Consider the following 22,598-nt stretch of genomic DNA (forward strand, 5'->3'; position numbering starts at 1 on the left):
TGTCCCTCATAATCAGGTTTTCTCTGGGATGTGTTGCCAATCTCCTCGCCAAAGGCCAAGACAGAGGCAAGTGGCTTCCTCTGCTGACCTGTGGCCCCTGTTCCTCCACAGTCTGGATGGAACATGGGTGTTCCATGGATGGAACTGGTGCTCATGAAGCCACAATCCCCATACAACTTACTGGTCCTGTGACTGCCACAAAATGATTGCATTCTGTATGCATCTTAGTTAAAAGTTTTGGAAGGAAATCAGCTTTGATACATATTCCTTGGGGTCATGCCTCTTAGATGAGGAATCACCTGGTCTAATTGTGTGGGGTCAGAGGGTGAGGGACCATTCAGATTGACATGCTACTCAAATTGGTCATGTCAACAATGATGTATGGGTTGGATAGTTCTGGAGAAGAGACTTTGGGCCCAGAGGTTTGACCCAACTTTTAATTCACTTTTATTAAAATTATTCTGGTATATGTCTTATCTCTCTCTCTCTGTTGCAGTCTCCTGGCAGGCAGGGCTTTAACTGGTCTCTGTATGTACCATGACATCTTGCATATGCCTTTGCATTTGAAATAATTCAACAAATTCTCATTGAATGAATGAATATGCATCTCTGTATTTGTTCTCTGCTTTCTATACCTCCATTTATGAGTGAGCAATGTTCAGGCCAATATCTAGATGGCATAATTCTTATGTAAGATTGCCACAAGAATTATGTAACAGTACATATGGTTAAGTCTATAGGAATTTAGGAAAGTTAAATAGCCTATAAGTATTTAGAAAAGTTAAATAGTCCTTTGCCATTAGAGTGTGATCCACCCTAAGGAAGGTGGAGCTCTTCCATCCTGACAGAAGCTCCACCTGTATTTGTGTTTAGCTTACACCAAGTCATAGGTGGAGTTTCTAAACATGGACTATGAAGTAACAGTCTTAGAGTCACCATAAACAACAGGTTTTCCTTAACAACTGAATATCTTAATTTCTTGTTGTTCTAGAGCCCTCTTCATTGCCATGAATATTGGCTGGAGACCACATTCAATCTTTGATGCATTTAATAAGTTTAAACTAATTTAAAGAAGAGAAGTAAGTGGTAGGCTCTATAGGGAGACAATTTCTAGTTTTCTCTTTCTGAGTGATTTTTCTAAATTAAAAGCTACACGATAATCAGCAATTGCCACCTTAGTTTGTGTAAAGAAATTCAAACATCTCAAGTTTCCCTGTCTACTACTCAAAAATGTTCTATTAAATGGTGGAGCTGTCCTGATGCCAATGATAACCAATTAGAATTATAAAATGGTCCTTACAAGAGTTTAGACATCATTTAATCCATCTTTTTCATCTTACAGGGGAGAAATCTGAGGTTGCTGCAGGGTATATGACACATACCCTAGGTGACACATACCCTTGTCACACATCTGTGATCAGAGCAACAACTCCCACCCACCTGGTCCAGGAGACTTCAGCTTCAAGAATATTCTCAGTTCTGTGAAAAGTTGGAAGATTCTGGAGATTACTAACACGGATCACATGGGTCATCTTCAATAGTACATATGGCTAAGTCTATAGGAAGAAAATGAAACAGTCCTTCATCATGAAGAAAAGATAAGAGATAACTAATTCTCAAGAGTGTATGTCTATCCAGGGAAGCCCAAAGGCTGATGGAGAAGGTCCATGATGTGGCTGAGTTCCTGGGTATAATTATAGTGCTTGATGAGTTTTTAGCACGAGCCAGGCACCATGTTCATACTTAGTTTTCAGACGTCCAATAACTCACCAACCTGCCTATGATATTAGCATGGTTATCTTCAGTTTACCCAATGGGAAACAATTGGGACATTTGAGTGATTTGCCCAAGGGCACATACCAATGTCACTTATTTGGTAGTATCCAAGCTAGGATTCAGGACTTTCAAGGCACCAAGCCTCTGTTCTTAGCCAGAGGTGACATTTGAGTAGAGGTCCATTTGGGAGACACTGATGAAAGGACCTCTCTGGGAAATCTTTTTTTTTTTTTTTTTTTCTTTTTTATTGTTGGGGATTCATTGAGGGTACAATAAGCCAGGTTACACTGATTGCAATTGTTAGGTAAAGTCCCTCTTGCAATCATGTCTTGCCCCCATAAAGTGTGACACACACCAAGGCCCCACCCACCTCCCTCCTTCCCTCCTTCTGTTCCCCCCCCATAACCATAATTGTCATTAATTGTCCTCATATCAAAATTGAGTACATAGAATTCATGCTTCTCCATTCTTGTGATGCTTTACTAAGAATAATGTCTTCCACGTCCATCCAGGTTAATACGAAGGATGTAAAGTCTCCATTTTTTTTAATGGCTGAATAGTATTCCATGGTATACATATACCACAGCTTGTTAATCCATTCCTGGGTTGGTGGGCATTTAGGCTGTTTCCACATTTTGGCGATTGTAAATTGAGCTGCAATAAACAGTCTAGTACAAGTGTCCTTATGATAAAAGGATTTCTTTCCTTCTGGGTAGATGCCCAGTAATGGGATTGCAGGATCAAATGGGAGGTCTAGCTTGAGTGCTTTGAGGTTTCTCCATACTTCCTTCCAGAAAGGTTGTACTAGTTTGCAGTCCCACCAGCAGTGTAAAAGTGTTCCCTTCTCTCCACATCCACGCCAGCATCTGCAGTTTTGAGATTTTGTGATGTGGGCCATTCTCACTGGGGTTAGATGATATCTCAGGGTTGTTTTGATTTGCATTTCTCTAATATAAAGAGATGATGAACATTTTTTCATGTGTTTGTTAGCCATTCGTCTGTCGTCTTTAGAGAAAGTTCTATTCATGTCTCTCGCCCATTGATATAAGGGATTGTTGGCTTTTTTCATGTGGATTAATTTGAGTTCTCTATAGATCCTAGTTATCAAGCTTTTGTCTGATTGAAAATATGCAAATATCCTTTCCCATTGTGTAGGTTGTCTCTTTGCTTTGGTTATTGTCTCTTTAGCTATACAGAAGCTTTTCAGTTTAATGAAGTCCCATTTGTTTTTTTTTGTTGTTGTTGCAATTGCCATGGCAGTCTTCTTCATGAAGTCTTTCCCCAGGCCAATATCTTCCAGTGTTTTTCCTATGCTTTCTTTGAGGATTTTTATTGTTTCATGCCTTAAGTTTAAGTCCTTTATCCATCTTGAATCAATTTTTGTGAGTGGGGAAAGGTGTGGGTCCAGTTTCAGTCTTTTACATGTAGACATCCAGTTCTCCCAACACCATTTATTGAATAGGGAGTCTTTCCCCCAAGGTATGTTCTTGTTTGGCTTATCAAAGATTAGGTGGTTGTAAAATGTTAGTTTCATTTCTTGGTTTTCAATTCGATTCCAAGTGTCTATGTCTCTGTTTTTGTGCCAGTACCATGCTGTCTTGAGCACTATGGCTTTGTAGTACAGACTAAAATCTGGTATGCTGATGCCCCCAGCTTTATTTTTGTTACAGAGAACTGCCTTAGCTATACGGGGTTTTTTCCGGTTCCATACAAAATGCAGAATCATTTTTTCCAAATCTTGAAAGTACGATGTTGGTATTTTGATAGGAATGGCATTGAATAGGTAGATTGCTTTGGGAAGTATAGACATTTTCACAATGTTGATTCTTCCCATCCATGAGCATGGTATGTTCTTCCATTTGTTAATATCCTCTGCTATTTCCTTTCTGAGAATTTCATAGTTTTCTTTATAGAGGTCCTTCACCTCCTTTGTTAGGTATATTCCTAGGTATTTCATTTTCTTTGAGACTATGGTGAAGGGAGTTGTGTCCTTAATTAGCTTCCCATCTTGACTGTTTTTGGTGTACACAAAGGCTACTGACTTGTGGACATGGATTTTATATCCTGAAACATTACTGTATTTTTTGATGACTTCTAGGAGTCTTGTGGTTGAGTCTTTGGGGTTCTCTAAGTATAAGATCATGTCGTCAGCAAAGAGGGAGAGTTTGACCTCCTGTGCTCCCATTTGGATTCCCTTTATTTCCTTGTCTTGCCTAATTGTATTGGCTAGAACTTCCAGCACTATGTTGAATAGTAAAGGTGACAGAGGACAACCTTGTCTGGTTCCAGTTCTAAGAGGAAAAGCTTTCAGTTTTACTCCATTCAGTAAAATATTGGCTGTGGGTTTGTCATAGATAGCTTCAATCAGTTTTAGAAATGTGCCACCTGTGCCTATACTCTTCAGTGTTCTAATTAGAAAAGGATGCTGGATTTTATCAAATGCTTTTTCTGCATCTATTGAGAGGATCATGTGATCTTTATTTTTGCCTCTGTTAATATGGTGGATAATGTTTATAGACTTGCGTATGTTAAACCAACCTTGCATCCCTGGGATGAAGCCTACTTGATCATGATGAATGACTTTTTTGATGATAAGCTATAATCTATTGCCTAGGATTTTGTTGAGAATTTTTGTGTCTATGTTCATGAGTGAGATTGGTCTGAAATTCTCCTTTTTGTTTGGGTCTTTTCCTGGTTTTGGTATCAGGGTGATGTTTACTTCATAGAATGTGTTGGGGAAGATTCCTTCTTCCTCAATTTTTTGGAATAATTTCTGCAGTACAGGAATAAGCTCTTCCTTGAAGGTTTGATAGAATTCTGGAGTGAAGCCATCTGGACCAGGGCATTTTTTGGTTGGAAGATTTTTTATTGTTTCTTTGATCTCAGTGCTTGAAATTGGTCTGTTCAGGAGCTCGATTTCTTCCTGGCTGAGTCTAGGGAGAGGGTGTGATTCCAAATATTGATCCATTTCTTTCACATTGTCAAATTTCTGGGCATAGAGTTTCTGGTAGTATTCAGAGATGATCTCTTGTATCTCTGTGGGATCAGTTGTTACTTCCCCTTTATCATTTCTGATTGAGGTTACTAGAGATTTTATTTTTCTATTCCTCATTAGTCTGGCCAATGGTTTATCTATTTTATTTATTTTTTCAAAAAACCAACTCCTCGTTTCATTAATTTTCTGAATGATTCTTTTGTTTTCAATTTCATTGATCTCTGATTTGATTTTGGATATTTCTTTTCTTCTACTGAGTTTAGGCTTAGATTGTTCTTCTTTTTCCAATTCCATAAGATCTCTTGTGAGATTGTTGATGTGCTCTCTTTCTGTTTTTCGAATGTGGGCATCTAAAGCGATGAATTTTCCTCTCAAAACTGCTTTTGCAGTATCCCACAGGTTTTGGTAGCTTGTGTCTTCATTGTTGTTATGCTCAAGGAAGTTAATGATTTCCTGTTTTATTTCTTCCTGCACCCATCTGTTATTCAACAGAAGATTGTTTAATTTCCATGCCTTTGGGTGGGGTCGAGCATTTTTGTTAGAGTTGAGTTCCACCTTTAGTGCCTTATGGTCTGAGAAGATACAAGGTTAAATTTCAATTCTTTTGATTCTGTTGATATTTGTTTTGTGTCCCAGGATATGATCAATTTTGGAGAATGTCCCATGGGATGATGAGAAGAATGTATATTCTTTATCTTTGGGATGGAGTGTTCTATATGCGTCTATCAAGCACAGTTGTTCTAGGGTCTCATTTAAGTCTCTTATATCCTTGTTTAATTTCTGTTTAGAGGATCTGTCCAGCTCTGTAAGAGGAGTGTTAAGGTCCCCTGTTATTATGGTATTATCAGATATCATATTGCTCAGACTGAGTAAGGTCTGTTTCAAGAATCTGGGAGGATTTAAATTGGGTGCATAGATATTTAGAATTGAAATGTCTTCTTGTTGTATTTTTCCCTTGACCAATATAAAGTGACCATCTTTGTCTTTTTTGACTTTAGTTGCTTTAAATCCACATGTATCTGAAAATAAGATTGCAACTCCTCTTTTCTTCTGAATTCCATTTGCCTGAAAAATTGTCTTCCAACCCTTGACTTGGAGCTTTAATTTGTCTTTTGAAGCCAGGTGTGTTTCTTGCAGACAGCAAATGGATGGCTTGTGTTTTTTAATCCAGTCAACCAATCTATGTCTCTTCAGTGGGGAATTCAAACCATTAACATTTATTGAGATAATTGATAAGTGTGGTAGTATTCTATTCGTCTTATTTGGTGAGAGTCCATTGGTTAGTTTTATCTTTTGCATCAGTGTGGAGGTTTGGTTCTGTCCTTTGATTTCTGAGTTCTTACTTTGCTGCTGATCCATTGTGGTGTCAGTGTGCAGAACAGGTTGAAGTATTTCCTGTAGAGCTGGTCTTGTTGTGGCGAATTTCCTCAATGTTTGTATATCCGTAAATGATTTGATTTCTCCGTCAATTTTGAAGCTTAGCTTAGCAGGGTACAGAATTCTGGGCTGGAAATTGTTCTGTTTAAGTAGATTAAAGGTAGATGACCATTGTCTTCTTGCTTGGAAAGTTTCATTAGAGAAGTCTGCGGTCAATCTGATGGATTTGCCCCTGTAGGTCAACTGGTGCTTACTCCTGGCAGCTTGCAGAATCTTTTCTTTTGTCTTGACTTTGGACAGGTTCATCACAATGTGTCTTGGAGAAGCTCGGTTAGAGTTGCGGCGACCTGGGGTCCGATAGCCCTCTGAAAGCAGTGTGTCAGAATCTTTGGTGATATTTGGGAAATTTTCTTTTATAATATTCTCTAGTATGGCTTCCATTCCTCTGGGGCATTCTTCTTCCCCTTCTGGAATTCCTATAACTCATATGTTGGAATGCTTCATAAAGTCCCATAATTCTGACAGTGAACGTTCTGCTTTCTCTCTCTTCCTTTCTGCCTCTTTTACTGTCTGAGTTATCTCAAAAACTTTGTCTTCTACCTCTGAAATTCTTTCTTCTGCATGGTCTAACCTGTTGCTGATACTTTCCATTGCATCTTTAAGTTCCCTGATTGACTGTTTCAGTTCCTTCAGCTCTGCTATATCCTTTTTATATTCTTCATATCGTTCATCTCTGATTTGATTCTGTTTTTGGATTTCCTTTTGGTTATTTTCCACTTTATTAGCAGTTTCCTTCATTGTTTTCATCATTTCTTTCATTGTTTTCAACATGTGTATTCTAAATTCCCTTTCTGTCATTCCTAACATTTCTGTATAGGTGGAATCCTCTGCAGTAGCTACCTCATGGTCCCTTGGCGGGGTTGTTCTGGACTGGTTCTTCATGTTGCCTGGAGTTTTCTGCTGATTCTTCCTCATGGGTGATTTCTTTTATCTGTTTCCTTGCCCTAATTTTCCTTCCACTTCCTCTTGCTCTTTAAGTTCTCGTGCCTGTGGAAGTTGCAGGCGGGTTAAAACGGATTTAACACACGCGACCACTTGCCGGTTTTCCACTGTTTTAGTCCTCCTCTTGGGGTCCAGAAGTCTCTCGCTGACTCCCTGTATCCTCTCAGGGGTGATGATAGGCAGATCCCACCAGCCAGAGATGCCTGGAGTCCTATATCCCCAGACTCACGGTGCCCAGATGCAAGGAAGCTGTTACTCGGCTGCCATCTTCAGCATCAATTCTTGCACATAAATTTTTCTTGGTATTTCTTGGCTTCCCAAAATACTCAGATTAGAGCCATGGCCCAGCTGAGAATTTTTCTTTTTATAAGATCCCAGGTTAAAGCCGGTTGTGGTCCTCTCTGGGAAATCTTATTCTATGTGGCCTGTGCTTTTTTTTTTTTGGCCAGGGCTGGTTTGAACCTGCCACTTTCGGTATATGGGGCCAGTGCCCTACTCCTTTGAGCCACAGGTGCCGCCCTGTTGCCTGTGCTTTTATATTTATGTGGATACCTGAGCCTGCCAGGAGAAATTCTGCATGCCTGGATCAACCTGAGCAGAACTGGCCTTTCAGCCACAGGCAGATTTTTGTCAAACATTTTTCCTCCAGTGCTTTTGGTAGGACATATTCAGCCCAGAGTAGAGCCAGCTTCTGTGCTTATTAACTCATATTCGTCATGGAGATACTTTCCATTTGTTTATAATGCTAAGACTGGAAGGACTGTAGAGATTTGGTATGATCTCCACACAATAAGAGGGAAAAGGCAGAGAAGCAATTTGTGTTTAGCTTATGCCAAGCCATAAATGTAGGAGATCATGGTGGCTAAGAGTAACAGGTTTATGTGGAGCCTGAAAAATCTGATGCTTTTTGGCTAGTTTTCCTTTTAGATGTTTGTCAGACAGATGAATACTCATGTCTTGCTTGTTGGTTAGACTATACTGATGAAGCTCACAGCACTTGATGGCAGAGGGAAGAGGACACAGAGGAACTAGAAGATGGGGATGAGTATAGTGAAGCTAGGCAGGGACTTGGGGACTTCCAGGTAGGTCCTTCAAGCTACTCTGAAATACTGTTCTAATTTAGTTTGCAGCTAAAGAAGTGCTGTGACTGTCCTTGTAGCCCAAAAAAGAGGGATAAAATGAGGGGGTTGGGATCTTTCTGCTCTGTTAGTTTCATTTTGGAATTTCAAAACATCTTAATTAGTCCTCACAACAGCCATGGGAGGTAGGAACTATCATTATGCTCATATTTCAGATAAAAAACAATGGGGCAAGCATAGTATTAAAGTCCTAAGTGGCTAAGGGACTTGCCTGAAGCACTAAGATAAGTCTGGGATACAAAGCCAGCAGACAGGTTCTTAACCACATTGTGGATGCTTCTGGATCAGTCTCAAAGCTCTTTACAATCCCGACATATTTTAGTTTTGTGACTGAATATGGGGATGAGGTTTCCCTAAATAGGTTACTGACAGTAGTAGGAGACTGTTAAGAAATCACTTTGGAGGGGCAGCACCTGTGGCTCAAAGGAGTAGGGTTCTGGCCCCATATGCCAAAGGTGACAGGTTCAAATCCAGCCCCGGTCAAAAACCACACACACACACACACACACACATACAAAATAAAATCACTTTGGAGTTGTATCACCCTTAGTTGTCCTACTAGCTAGCTAGTGGCTTCAGGGATGAATGGACATGATACATCACAGGCCCATGCTGCAAATCTTTTTTCTTCTTCCCCCCCACCCCCACTCCAATCAATACAAGATGTCATGGTACATAAATAAGTAATTCATGCAGACCTGGGACTTGTATTTGCCACATTAAGGAGCTTGTCCAGGAATGCTAAGAATTCTCATGGAACCTACCCTGCCTCCAGATTGTTAACCAATGTTTGAATTTAATCTAAGCTCTTTGATGCAATGGCTGTGACCTCAGTGAGCATTGATGTATGAAAATGAGGTAGACTCTCCCAAGGCAACAGATTTTGGATATTTGTCTACCAACTCCCTTCCATCACTGATTGTGAGCATCCACATCTGCCTGCCTTTCCCATGCAAGGGCCAAGTGTGTTCCTGTACCTGGAGTAAGCCTTCATGTAAGGAGCTGCAGGCACTTGCAGGAGAACGTCAATATGCAAAGCAGCACGAGTGCCAAGGGAACCTCAGCCAAGGACAGACAGTGCTCTTGACACTCATGCTAGAGCCCATCATCTACTAGCTGGAAGTCAGCTCTTCATTTTAGGACTCGCAAATTTATGGCCTGCTGAACACAAACCATAGCTAGTAAGATATGCTTGCTTAAAGCTGGTAGGGTTCTTTTGGTTATAAGTAATAGAACCCAACCTGAGTTAGCGTAGGTTAAAAGTGGACTTGACTCATGTAACCAAATCTCAGAAAAGATAAAAGTACACCTAGCTTCAGGGATGAATGGAGATGATACATCACAGGCCTATGCTGCAAATATTCGTTTCCTTCCTTTTTTCCCCACCAACTCCAATCACCAAGTACATCATTATTTAGCCTCTGGAAGAATACCAAGCTGAATTTATTTTCCCTGGATTTCTTCCTATAACTATAAAATAATCAGATTCAAATTACTGAGCTATTAATTTCTCTCACATCACTTATGGAGTTGTGGATGAATACAAAGTTTTCTATTGATGCATTTCAAAATAAACATACACCCATTTATCATCTCATGGTCAAAACCACACCCATTTATTATCTCACAGTCAAAAACCCATGCAGGTTCAGCTCAGTGTTCTGCTTAAGGTCACACAAGGTCAAAATCAAAGATATCAGCCATAAGATTCAAGGAACGAATCCATTTTGTAGGTAGCAGAATCTAGTTCCTTGTCATAGGTCTGTCAACTGTTTCCTTACTGGCTGTCAGGCAGGGCCTGATTATTACTCCTAGAGGCCACTCACTTTCTCCCATGGCTCCCTTTATCTTCAAACCAGCAGTGACACATAGAATCTCATGCAAATCTTCTTTAAATCCTCTGTCTTCTTACTGGAGGCTAGCTTCTTGGAAAAGGCAGAGGGTTTTGCTACCTGTACCTCCAGAAGCAAGCCTTCTCCCTTAGAAGCCTTCCCTGAAAGTCTTCAAATTGTAATTGATTGCCCCCCGCTGAGATCAAGAGGCCACTCCCAGACCTTCCACTGTGGCCTGAATGTGGTATCAACTTCCATTTTCCACACATGGTGGGGATAGGAGTAGAGAGCAATTCCTCTGAAGAAACAGCACGAGTTCCCAGGAGAGAGGAAGGCTTCTGGGTAGACCTCACTGGTTGGCTTGGAAGCAAAACAGGGATCTCACATATCATCTGCTGAAGAAAAGTCAAAATTTGATCTATGCTTAAAAACGCTTCATTACAGAACCCTCAACTCCCCCCAAAATACCCAAACAAAAAGGAAATGAAGTGTAAATCAAGTCGTTAGTTTTACTGGGAACGAAATATCACTAGTATTGATTGTCCTTGTAGAACATGTATTGACACTTTGATAAGCACCAATGTTGCAGAGAACACAACTGAAGAAATGCTGCCTGGAGGAGCTGATTCCAGAAAGTTCTTGGCTCCTCTCAGTCAGCCCGTGTCCTCAGGCCCCATTGAAGTCAGTTTTTACCAGAAGCTTCAGATCTGGGTGGAGGCCTTTCCTCTTTATGATCAATAATCTGTGCCAAAAATGAGGGGGGTTAATGTCCACTATACATGATGCTTGGGTCTTGATCAATTCTTCTGACAGTAAAAAAAAAAAAAAAAAATCAATAAGACAATTCAGGGACTGTGCTTTACGGGAAACAGAAATAAGGCTTACATTTGAGAAGGAATGATCAACTCCCCTTCCCTCCTTCCACTCTTACTCACGTGACACATGTTTACAGACACCTATGCCCAGGCACCTTCTGTCCTCCAGAAGCTCACCCGGGTCAGGGAGCAGGCTGCCTCAAGACCGAGTTAGGGTCCCACCTCTTCCAGGAACGCTTCTCCCTCCTACCAGCTCCTGCTGTCCTCACTGTAGATCTGTCATAATCACCTGCTCCACACACACGTTAACTTACCTGTGGATTTCGCCCTGGCCTGGTGGGGGCCACGTCCTTTGGGCCGGAGGAAGGACAGGGTAAACGCCCCGGCAGGAGGACCGGCGCGGCCGCTGCAGATGGTAAAAGGCTCTCGCGGCCCGATCCGGCCCCGGGCAGGTAGCGCGGGGCGCGGGGTCAGCGCCGCGGCCTGGGGCGTCTCGGGGCGGCTACCTCGTCCTGCTCGCCGCCTGTGCGGAGCTCTGCTGGCACAGGAGGTACGCGCCCCAAACTGCCCTCCTTGTCCCTTCGCCGGCCCACCGCGCGCTCCGATTGGACAGGAAGCTGGAGGTCTGGGGCTGCTGAGAGTGGGCGACAGGGAGGAGGCGAGGTGCAGGGGGTGCCCCTCCACACTCAGACTTCGGGGGCCAGGCTTGTCCCGCTGCGACAGCGATTTGAACCCCGAAGCCGAGCATTCCTGAGCCGGGGGTCCGGGGGAGGAGACTTGCTCGGCCCAGGTCAGGGGCCCCGTGCGGCCAGGCCGGTTGGAGCGAGCCGAGCGCCGGCCTGTCCCTCACCTCCGCGAGGATTTGGAGTTTTAAAGTCGACCCCCAGCACCAGGAGAATGGAGGATCCCCGCGGTCTTCCCTTCTGGTCTCTTTAGCTCTGCCCCTCACCCAGCCTAGGCCGCAGGTACTGGGCTGCGCGTATCCTTTATGGCTCTGGGGGCCGTAAACTCACCGCGGGATTTCTTTGGTCACTAGCCCATTGTCCCCTGCGTCCTTCCACAAAACGTAAATGTTCTGGGCCCAATTAAGTGGAAGTGCTTCACATTTCTATGGCACTCTTCGGACACTACAGATTGCTAATAACATAATCGTTTGGACTTCTTACAGGATTGAGGGCTGTACTTGGGCTTTCACGCCCTTCATGGCTTTTTGGAATGGAGTTCAGTTCAGTAAAAGATTCTCTTCCAGACATTTTTGGAGAACACATTTTAAATCAAAGGCCTGTATCACTGTAGTATTAGGATTAAATTCCGAAGTCTTATTTACTTCATTTTAGGCATAGCGTCATTGCTGCCTCTGATGCCTGCTGGTTTCCCTGTCCCAATCGGGAGATGACCAGCAGGGGCAGGAGGGGAGGATGCATCACGCTTTTCCTTGTCAGGTGGGGGTGAGGGCAGGTAGGGCAGGCTCTCTTCCCAGCTCTGAGCCTTCCTAATCTTCCTCCTCCTCTCCTGGATCTTCCTCTGCCCCATCCTGCCTGGTTCCCAGGGTGGATTGGACAGGAAGCTGGAGGTCTGGGGCTGCTGTGACTACTGCTTTGAGGGAAAGATGTGAGTTGCAGGCCAGGGAGATGTGAGAGGGCAGTGAAGGTTGCTGGAGGACAGACTGGGCAGTGATGGGCCAGGAGCCAGTGTTCCAGTGGTCTGTGTGGGCTGATGGGAAGCCTGTGGCTTTGAAGTCATTTGGACTCCATCTTTAATCAGAGTGCCATCGTATTCTTAGAGTGACTCTGGGGAGGTTATTTTATTTCTCTGAGTCTCTATTTTGCCTCTGAAGAATTAAGATGATAATAGTTTCTTGAGAGAGGCTTGGATAAAATACCGTGTAAGGCTGCCCAGCAGCCTGAGAACCACTCAGTAAATACTCATTTCTGTCCTTTCCTATTCATTACCCTTCTTCCTTCCCCATCTGTGCAGTTAACTTGGGTAAGAACCAGTGGGTTAGAGATCAATTAAGGGGTGAAGAATATGGATAAAGGAGGTTTATTAAATAAAGAATTCCATAGCATGTACTTTAACATACATGCTATTTTTCATCCATGGCTCTGATCTCATGACAAATATTGAATACCAGAGTCTTACCAAAATGTACTTTGGGATACTTGGAAGAATATTTTCTTGAGTAGCCAGATATGTGATCTAATTTTAGGTTTCTTCCTTATCTCCTTTGGTGATTCAGCCTGTTGCCTTGAAGAATCTAATTGACAGGACTTGGCACCTGGGAGCACCCTGGAGTCGATATTGAGGCGTCCTTTTTATACACGTGGTTTTCTCTCTGTGCTATGGGAGATGTCAAAGCATCAAAAATGCAGATAACACCGGAAACTCCAGGAAGGATCCCTGTTTTAAATCCTGTTGAAAGTCCTAGTGATTATTCTAATCTCCATGAACAAATTCTTGCCAGTCCTTTTGTTTTTAAATCAACAAAATTACTAACTCCAGGGCAATTTAGATAGTCTGTTGATCAACTAGCTGTAATAAATCCTGTAGAAATAGATCCAGAGGATATTCATTGTCAAGCTTTATACTTAAGTCATTCTCGAATAGATAAAGATGTGGAAGACAAAAGACAAAAAGCCATTGAAGAGTTTTTCACTAAAGATGTCATCATACCTTCTCCTTGGACTGAACATGAAGGGAAACAGCTTTCAGAGTATCATTCCAGTAAATGCATTAAAAGCGATTCTCCAGTTGGAAAAAAGTTGAGCATTCATTCTGAGAAATGCCATGCTGCTTGTCAGACATTGCTGTGTCTTCCTGTGGATTTTAATTTAGAGAAAATATTAGGTGACTATTTTAAAGCTGATGAATTTGCACATCAGTCTCCTGGAAACCTCAGCTCTTCATCTCTCAGAAGAAAGCTCTTTTTTAATGGAAACAGAAGCATCTCTGACTCTTTACCTTCAGCTTCTCCCAGAAGTCCTCATAGCGCCAGTGCTCAGGCCTCAGTTGAAGTTTTTTATTCAATGGGTTTATCTCCTGTACAGTGTAGAAGCCCTGTATAGACACCAGGTTCGGGGCAGTTTTCTTCTGGCCCTATTAAGGGTAGTGCAAAAAAAATACAGTGTGGAAAGTGTAACCAGCCCTTCACCTATTTCTTCTCCCGCTTTCTTGCCAGTTACTTTTCACATAGGAAAGACCCTACTCTCAGAACAAAGGAAGTTCACTTTTCATTCTCTTGATGCTTCATCTGGAACAAATTCTAATGGAATTATTAATCAGTGTTTCAGAAGTCCTTATATAGATGGCTGCTCACCAATTAAACATTGGTCTCCTATGAGACTTGCGATGTGTAGAGGTGGTACTCAGTACGAGACCTCATTGATTCACATCCCTACTCTTGAGATTCATGATGAAGATAAAGAGAATATTTCTTCCACAGATGTTTCATCACCAGGCATGGGTGCTGCTGAAAAACACCTAAGGCAATTGAATAGTGACGTTTCTACACATGGCACACATTTAGTTGTGACTGCCATGCCTAGTACACAAAATCAGTCCTGTGCTTCTGAGAAAGAGTTAGCACCACTGCGGGATGTTAAAAGTGAGAAGGAGAGTAACACTGTGGATGTAGTTGATCCTATAGAGCTAGGAGCTGAGAGCACTTAGACCAAGGGGTGGGTTGACAATAGGAGTTTACCCATGACTGATTTTGTAAGCGGACTTCCCTTCAGTGCATGTCGCATCTTGCTGAAAACAGTGTCATTCCTTGTGAAAGCACTGACATTCAGTGGTTAGTGGCTATGGTATGCAGAATTGTGGAAGCAGCATTATGGATATAGTTAGGGCAGAAATTTACTGCAAAGAAAGTGATGTACAAACTTTATAAGTGGGAGACTAAATCTCAAATTTTTAATATAAAGCAAGAACACAATCAAGGTGTTGATTAAAAGAGCAAGTCCTTCTCAGCAGCAGTCCTTAGAATGCCTCTATCAGAACCAAAGACTGTCCCAGAGGAGCCTCGCACGGATTTTTATGCACAGCAATAATGTGACGATTTGGAAAGAGTTGGTCCAAGTGACATGCTTAACTTTCTTCCCCTCCTTATTGTGAAAACTCAAGGGCATTTAGTGACAAGGAACAGCACAAAAGCTCCTGGAACTTCAAAGTACTGAATTACAAGTTTATTTTTCACCAAAATTTTTATGCTTACCCTGACTGATGTGTTGTGACCAATCTGATTGTCCCTATCCTACAGGGTCAGGGAACTGTTAAACGTTACTGACAGCACTGAATTCAGCAGTTCTGAGAGCATGTGAAAATACATGAAAACTAAAGGTATATTTTACATTAAAAACTTGTCACAGCTATGATTTAATAAAAAAATAAAATAAAATAAAATAAAGTAAAATAAACAAAAACTTGTCAGGTGGCTGCGGCTGTGGCTCAAAGGAGTAGGGCGCCGGCCCCAGATACTGGAGGTGGCGGGTTCAAACCCAGTCATGGCCAAAAACAAACAAACAAACAAACAAAAAACAAAACAAAAAGAAACCCCGAAACTTGTCAATGGACAGATCATAACCTATGTGAAAGAAATGTTTCAATTCAAAACAAACATTGAAAAGGTAAAAAGGAAGTTAAATGGGTTTCCTCAAATTTTAGTTCTTGAATTATTTGTTCAATTCTGTGGAGGAAATTTAGTGATAACTGCTCTAGTTACTACTCTTAAACCTATTAATGCTAGACAGGTGGTACTGGCAGCAACATCACATGTATTGTGATCTGTGGGATAAATGTGTGGTGCCCAGAATAAAACCTACCTCCATCCCTAGAGTAGGGACATCCACTCTAGGTCGAACGTGGCTAAGAGGAGGAATAACCAGGAGAAACAGTGAGGACTGGGGGACGCTGGAAGTCATGGAGACCGGGGGATACTGCAGTTCTTGTAAAGCGTAGATGTAATAGTCAGGGGACATGTGAATTCAATCACTGTGACTATTTTTGTAAACTTATATCTGCGTGGGAGCAGATGTGTATATATATAACATGTTTGGAAATATTCTTGGAGAACGTCTATGTTTACTAACCACCTTTTAAACTGTGTCCTTCAAAAGAAAATAAAGCATTTGTAGCCCTAAGAAATAAAGACATATTATCATTGAAAAAAAATAAAGAATCTAATTGACAAAGACTTAGGTGAGCTCTGATCTCAGTCCTTGAAGAACACAGGATGATATATTCTAAGGCTGGCAAATCTTACCATCATGGGAAGCCACCTTTATCTAGTGAAAAGATAATGTCTCAGTAAAAATTTCTTTAGCATACACCTCACCATCTGTTTGTCAGTCATCTAGCAATACTGTTACTAGCCACTTTCTCAAGTTACAGGGGACACTTACCACTAGATCCAATCAATAGTTCAATAATTCTTAATTTTTTGACTACCTTCATATCACATCTCATTAGTCTATTATGGCTGTTATCGTCTAACAAGGCTGATGAAGAGCTAGTGTAGGAAGAGAGGCACCAGAGATGTTCATTCCTTTGCATTACCGGTTTACATTACTCATGTATATTTAACTGATGGTCTGTTTGCAGGAAATTCTTAAATACCTAATCCTGTTTGTGAGAACTTGTTTGGTTACACTGTGATAAGAGAAGGAGTAAACCCAGCTTGGCAGGAAAACATGCATGGTATGTCACTGGATGGGGAGAGCAAGGGCACCATGGTCAAGCATTCTGCTTGACTCTCACCCATCCCTTGGGAGACTTGTACACCAAGCAGGCCAGACTTGTGGCTATCTCACATGCCATCCGAGGCAGGATGCCAGGCAGTCTGTAAATTAGAGATGAAAAAAATCTTTAGTTCTTATTTTTTAAGATACAACAACCCCAGAAGTCCTAATATTTTCTTTTGGTTCCATAGTAATTATCTTGGTAACCCTCTCTCTACTCTTTTTACCCACATATTGTGGTACCCAAACCCAAATGCTTTCAGGAGCCATTGAGTTACAGGGAGCCAGAAAGCAGCTGGTGGGGCAGGAGGTGTGGTCAGAGCATCCACATCTCATGGATGGATGGTTGCTATGCTGTGGGAATGAATGAGTCCCTGGGGTGCCCTGACATCTGGTTTTTCCAGAGAAGGCAAAATACCCAGGTTTTTCTTTAAAATCTCCTGTTTTTCATATTTTCCTTATTAAATACAACAGACTAGGTAGATCTCCCGATCTTTGCTCTTGGGGTCCTTTCTAATACTCTTGGCTTATTGACCCCTATATTCCCAACACTTAGTCCAGCAAGCTATAAATGATTGATGCTCAGGAAACATGGGTGACTAAATGCTATAAAGGCCTTGGGGAGTGTAGTAGGCAGGAAAAAGGCTCCCCAAAGATGTCCCTGTCCCAATTCTCAGAACATATTAATAAAGGGGATTTTGCAGGTTTGATTAAATTTAGGATTTTGAGGTGGATTATTTGGGTGGGCTATAAATGTAATTACAATGGTCTTATAAGAGAAAGGTGGGAGGTTTAGTCAGAGAAGGAGATGTGACAAGGGAAAAAGAGGTCAGAGTGTTGTGATTACTGGCTGGGGCCACAGGCCCAGGAATGCAGCTTCCTAAAAGCTAGAAGATGCAAGGAAACACACTCTTGCCTACAGCCTCTGGAAGGAACACAGCCCTGTAGGCAACTTGATTTTAGCTCAGTGAGATCTATTTCTGACTTGTGATCTCTGGAACTTGTAAGATAAAATCTCCTCCAGAGAGGAATGAGGGGCTGGAAGAAGTAGCAGCGTCAGGCCGGGAGCTTTAGGGAAGGCTCTGTCCCTGTGAGGGCAAGCCTGGCTTCTGCACTGACTCCCATGCCCATGGCTGGGCTCACACTACCAGGGGAGCAAACCCAGGGACACACAAATACCACACATGGGGCATCCAGGCTAGGACGTAGGTTCTGCGGCAGTAAGGAGAGTTGTCATCTCAACCAGGGCAAGCCAGACACCAGAGCTGCCTCAGTGCACACTTCCAGGGACTGCTACTTGCATCTGAGACTCTCCCTGAAGTTGCACCGGTACTGTCTACACAGCCATGCACAGTGCCCTTGGGGACCTGGGGGAATGCCTCCCTGAGAGGACCTAAAGGCAGGGTGGCTGCTATTTTTTTTCTTAGTCACCTGGAGTCCTAGTACAGAGCAACTGCATGAAGCTAAATTTGGAGAACGAATGACTAGATGAGAGCCTGGTGAGTTAAGTTCTGCAGTGCAAGAAGTGCAGAGATAGAGATTGCCCTGGTTCTGTCTGGAAACCCAAGATTTGCCTCTTCACAGTGGGCCTGGGCTTACGACCTTCTTCTCATTGGCTTCCCTCCAACAGGATCAGCACAAGGACATGGTGTCAGAGCTTCCCCTAACTCCAGCCCTCTGGACATCTGGTTCCCTACCTGTCCTATACCAATGGGAAGGCTATAAAATCTTCCCTCATTAATGTTACCTCCCAACTTAAATTTAGTGGGGCAAAGACTTGAATTCTTCCTGTTTGGGTTTTCTTTCAATGAATAAGGGAGGTTGGGCATGTTGGACATTTGGGCTAAATGATTTATTTGTAAGTTTTCTTCTTTCTCAGCTTCTCTGGATGGTGTTAGTTGTCTCTTGAATAAATATTCAGCTTTGGTTTGATATATATGCAATGTTGACACCATGAAACACTGCAGAGATTCTTCAGTATAGATTTGTGGGGCAAAATGTGGCTTTCCTTCCTTTCCTCCAAGTGAAGTTACTCCCCTCACTTCCCAGTGGAGTTACTAATCTCAAATGATACAGCATGAGGTAGCTGTATTATAATGCAAGACCCCCTCGTAGGACTTCATCTTAGGACTTTATATAATGCGAATAATTAAATTTTTTGATTTAAAATTAAAAAATAAATCTCTAGGCTGGGCTCAGTGACTATGCCTGCAATCCCAACATTTTAGGCGGCCAATGCAAGATCACTTGAAGCCAGAAGTTTGAGACCAGTCTGGGCAACATAGCTAGATCCCATCTCTAAGAATAAATTTAAAAAATTAGGAGGGCATGGTGGTATCTACCTATAGTATAGTGGTCCAGCTCCAAATCCCATCCCAGCATCTGTTTTCCCAGACCACTTCCATTACCAGTTGTCACAAGTTAGGTCCCTGGAGAGGCAGGATCTGAGATGACACATGAACAAGGGATATGAACAAGGGGTAAGGGCATTGCTGCCTTTGCAAAGCATGCAGGAGGTTTATTAGAGAAAGCGCTAGGGATCAAACCCTGTGAAAGGAAGGAAGATGTCAGGGGTAGATGGAGAAGAGGAATTGCAATTCCATCTGAATGGAAGCGTCAGCCACTCCTCTTGAGAGTTGTAGAGGGAATGACATTTCACGCTATCCTGAGTTGCAGGGAAAGAGAATGTCTAGCTTTTCCATACCCATCAGATCTATGGGATATCCCAAGAAGAAGGTTTGGCCTTGGAGAAGGCAGATTTCTTCCGCAGGATCAGGATCTGAAAAGAAATGATAATATAAAGTGAAAAAGTCATTGTGTAATAAATTTACTAACATATTTCTTTTATTATTTTCCCCTTAGCATCTTTTTGTGGTGAAAGCTATGTGGAGCTCAACATCATAGAAGTTTCCTCTGAGCTATCTCTTCAATTGAAATTTCAAACCAGCAAACCACAGGGATTACTTTTTCTTGCAGCTGGGAAGAATGACTATTGTATAATAGAACTTCAATCAGGAACCTTACGGGTAGATGTTCTAAAGCCTGAGGATCCTCATTTCCTAGACCCTTATGAGCTAATAATCTATTTGCTCCTGAAAGCTATTTTTGTGTTGATTTCTCTCCTGGTATTAGGAGAACTTAAAAAAAATATGTCACTGCCATTGAGATGAAAATTTTAAAGGTTTCATGATTTTGATACTACCAGTTTACAGTTGGAAGTGGAATATAAGCCATGATCAGCCTTATTTTGAAGCTGTGTTCACATGTGCATATATGTGTTTAGTGAAGTATGAGCTGGGAACAAAGAAGGGAGGTGTATATTATGGTACATTAAGAGATCTATACTTCATTATTCATAGCAACAGTGCCAATGTTTCATTTGATCTGAGCTACATTTGTAGTATCATGAAGCAATGTATAAAAACTTAAAATTAATTTAACAAACATAAAAAGGATTCCTAAAACAGCAGAGGATACTCTGTTACATAGCTTATTTTTTTAGTTCTGAATGTGACCTTGTTTAGTTTTCCTAAATTGATGGAAAAAATGGGCCTAGACAGTGGAAAGCAAGGGGTGAGACCAGATTGGGCTCTTATTTGGAAAATTCCAGCAGGCACAGCTCTGTTGATCAGAGTTAGGAGTGTTTTTTGTTATTGTTGTTGTTTGTTTGTTTTTTGGGAGGGGGGTGGGTGATCCAATACCGGATGTGTGGTGTGTAAGCTGTGACTTACGACAATTGGTCACAAATGCAGGCTATTCTGAATCGTCCCTTAGGAGCAAAAGTAAGTTTACTTGTTTTATAGATGTAGCTAATAATGTCAAGTAGAAATGAATTCAAATCAGAATCAGTTCACTAGAAATGAATTTTAAATAAAGGAATGAGGGACCCACCAGTTTTTCTGAATTAAAGAACTTGGAGAATGTAATGTTTAAGTTTCACCACAGGGAGGCATGTGTAGTTCAGTGACTATAAATTGCAATCCCAGTTCTGAGATGGGTTTGCTGAATCAGTAAATTAAAGATGCATTGGAAATGCTGAACTAGTTAAAATGGGGGAGGAAAATCTTTCCTCTAAGGTTTTACAATTTCAGTAACTCGTTTGCTCCTTCTTCCACCATCTTTTATTCCTTCTCTTTGTGTTACCAGTCTCTTTCTTTCACCTCAACCTTCTACCTCATGAATTTTTAGCTGGTGTGAGTGATGCCTTGTTAATACATTAGTAGCTACTCAAGTCTTGTTGACCATTACTTGTCATTGTGACCAGGGCTGGTATTCAAAATATTGGCCTGGGCACCAGGACAGACCCAGGCTTAATTGCAATGTAAGCCATTGTGGACATTAATAAAAAATAATTTGGTTCCTCAATAATCTTGACGCTTACATTTATTTATTAATATGTTTTTCTTTTTGTGTCTGTGTGCTGTGTGTATGAACTCAAGGCTGTGTATGAAGATAATATTCTATCAGAGGCAGTGTTCATCGTCAGAACTCCATCAATGCATGGAGACCTCAGAAAATCTATCCTGGAACTTGGCAGCCTGGGTGCAGATGGAAAGTCCCCTTTGATTTTTACACAACAAGATATTGATGATGGCAATATCCTTTATGTGCAGATAGCTCCTGACCAACAACAGGACCATTTTCCCCTAGATGTGATGGATGGTTTCCAAGTTGTGAGTGGAAATGAAGTCTTGCTAGATATCATCCTCAAGTGGATTCCTTTGGAGGTACAGAATTTCACAGTTTAAGAAGGTGTTTCCAAAACACTTCTAGAAGACTACCTCAAAATTCCAAACAACTATTTTCAGGGGATTGACTGTGAATTTGTTCTACTTGAATCACCAAAACATGGCTATGTTGAAAGCTCTGTTTCTAAGAATAAAGCTAATGAAATTTACCAGGAGACAGGTAATAACTCTCAATTAATAAATTTGGGAATCTTGGGTAAGAGAAAATAGTTGACTATTTAGTATTTGGACTCATGGATGTGATGAATCTTTGGAGGGTTTCTGGTCCAACGTCCCACCAAATGCTAGAGGCCCTTCTACAGTATCCCCAGAGAGAGGTCATGTAGCCATTTGCTTTTAAACATTTTCAGTGATAGGGAACTTACTACTTCCGGAGATGGGCACATTCAGTGTGAAAACATTCTAATTGTTAGAAAGTTATTTAGGCTGAACTGAATCTAGAAACTTTTTCTCCTAGGTCTTGGCTCTGGTATCCCACATACCTCCTCTTTCATCAAAGTTTTTTAAATATTTGAAAGAAAAGGTTATCAAATTCCCTGGAAGTTGATAAAATCCTTAATCCCTCAACTTTCATTTATCTGCTGCAGGTCTCCTGCACCATCCTGGCTGCCCGATTCTACTGCATTGTCGCTGTCCCTCTCAATGATCAGAGTAACAACCAGATATTTAATGTAGGCCTGCTTTACTCGTTGGTGGACTTTTTCATTCATTCATTCCCTCATTCAACCAACAGATTCTCATAGAGTACATACTCTGCCATGCCCCATGGTAAACATAAGGCTATCAGTGGTCAAATGGCCGAGTCCCTGCAATCAGGGAGCTGGACACAGCTGCCAATGTGGCTTCCAATCAGAATAAAATAACCAAGGTCAACTCTGGGCTACCATCAGGTTTCTTTGCCTTGGGATGAAATGTATTATTGTCAGACTTTGCTTTCTTATCATGAGTAAAAGAATGATTTTCATTACTTTTCTTTTAAATTTTGAGAAGTAACTTGCAGACCCCCATCGTTTCCTTTATGAGCCCCAAGGAATACATACTCTCCGGTTGGGAACCATTAACAATCACATACCCATTCTGGGGTGTCTTTTCTAGTCAGCTAAGGACACATGTAAGCTGCTTCATTTGAACTCATCAACCTGATTCAAATCCATTTGTTAAACACTTAACTCTATTCAA

The 22,598-nt window shown here is 41.7% G+C and overlaps 1 pseudogene; it reads left to right on the top strand.

The window, feature by feature from the left end:
* The first annotated feature begins 13,381 nt into the window (after positions 1-13,381).
* Positions 13,382-14,886, top strand: LOC128591332 (protein aurora borealis-like; annotated as a pseudogene).
* The last annotated feature ends 7,712 nt before the right edge of the window (positions 14,887-22,598 follow it).

This window comes from Nycticebus coucang, chromosome 1 (assembly GCF_027406575.1).
Source record: "Nycticebus coucang isolate mNycCou1 chromosome 1, mNycCou1.pri, whole genome shotgun sequence".
Taxonomy (NCBI): domain Eukaryota; kingdom Metazoa; phylum Chordata; class Mammalia; order Primates; family Lorisidae; genus Nycticebus; species Nycticebus coucang.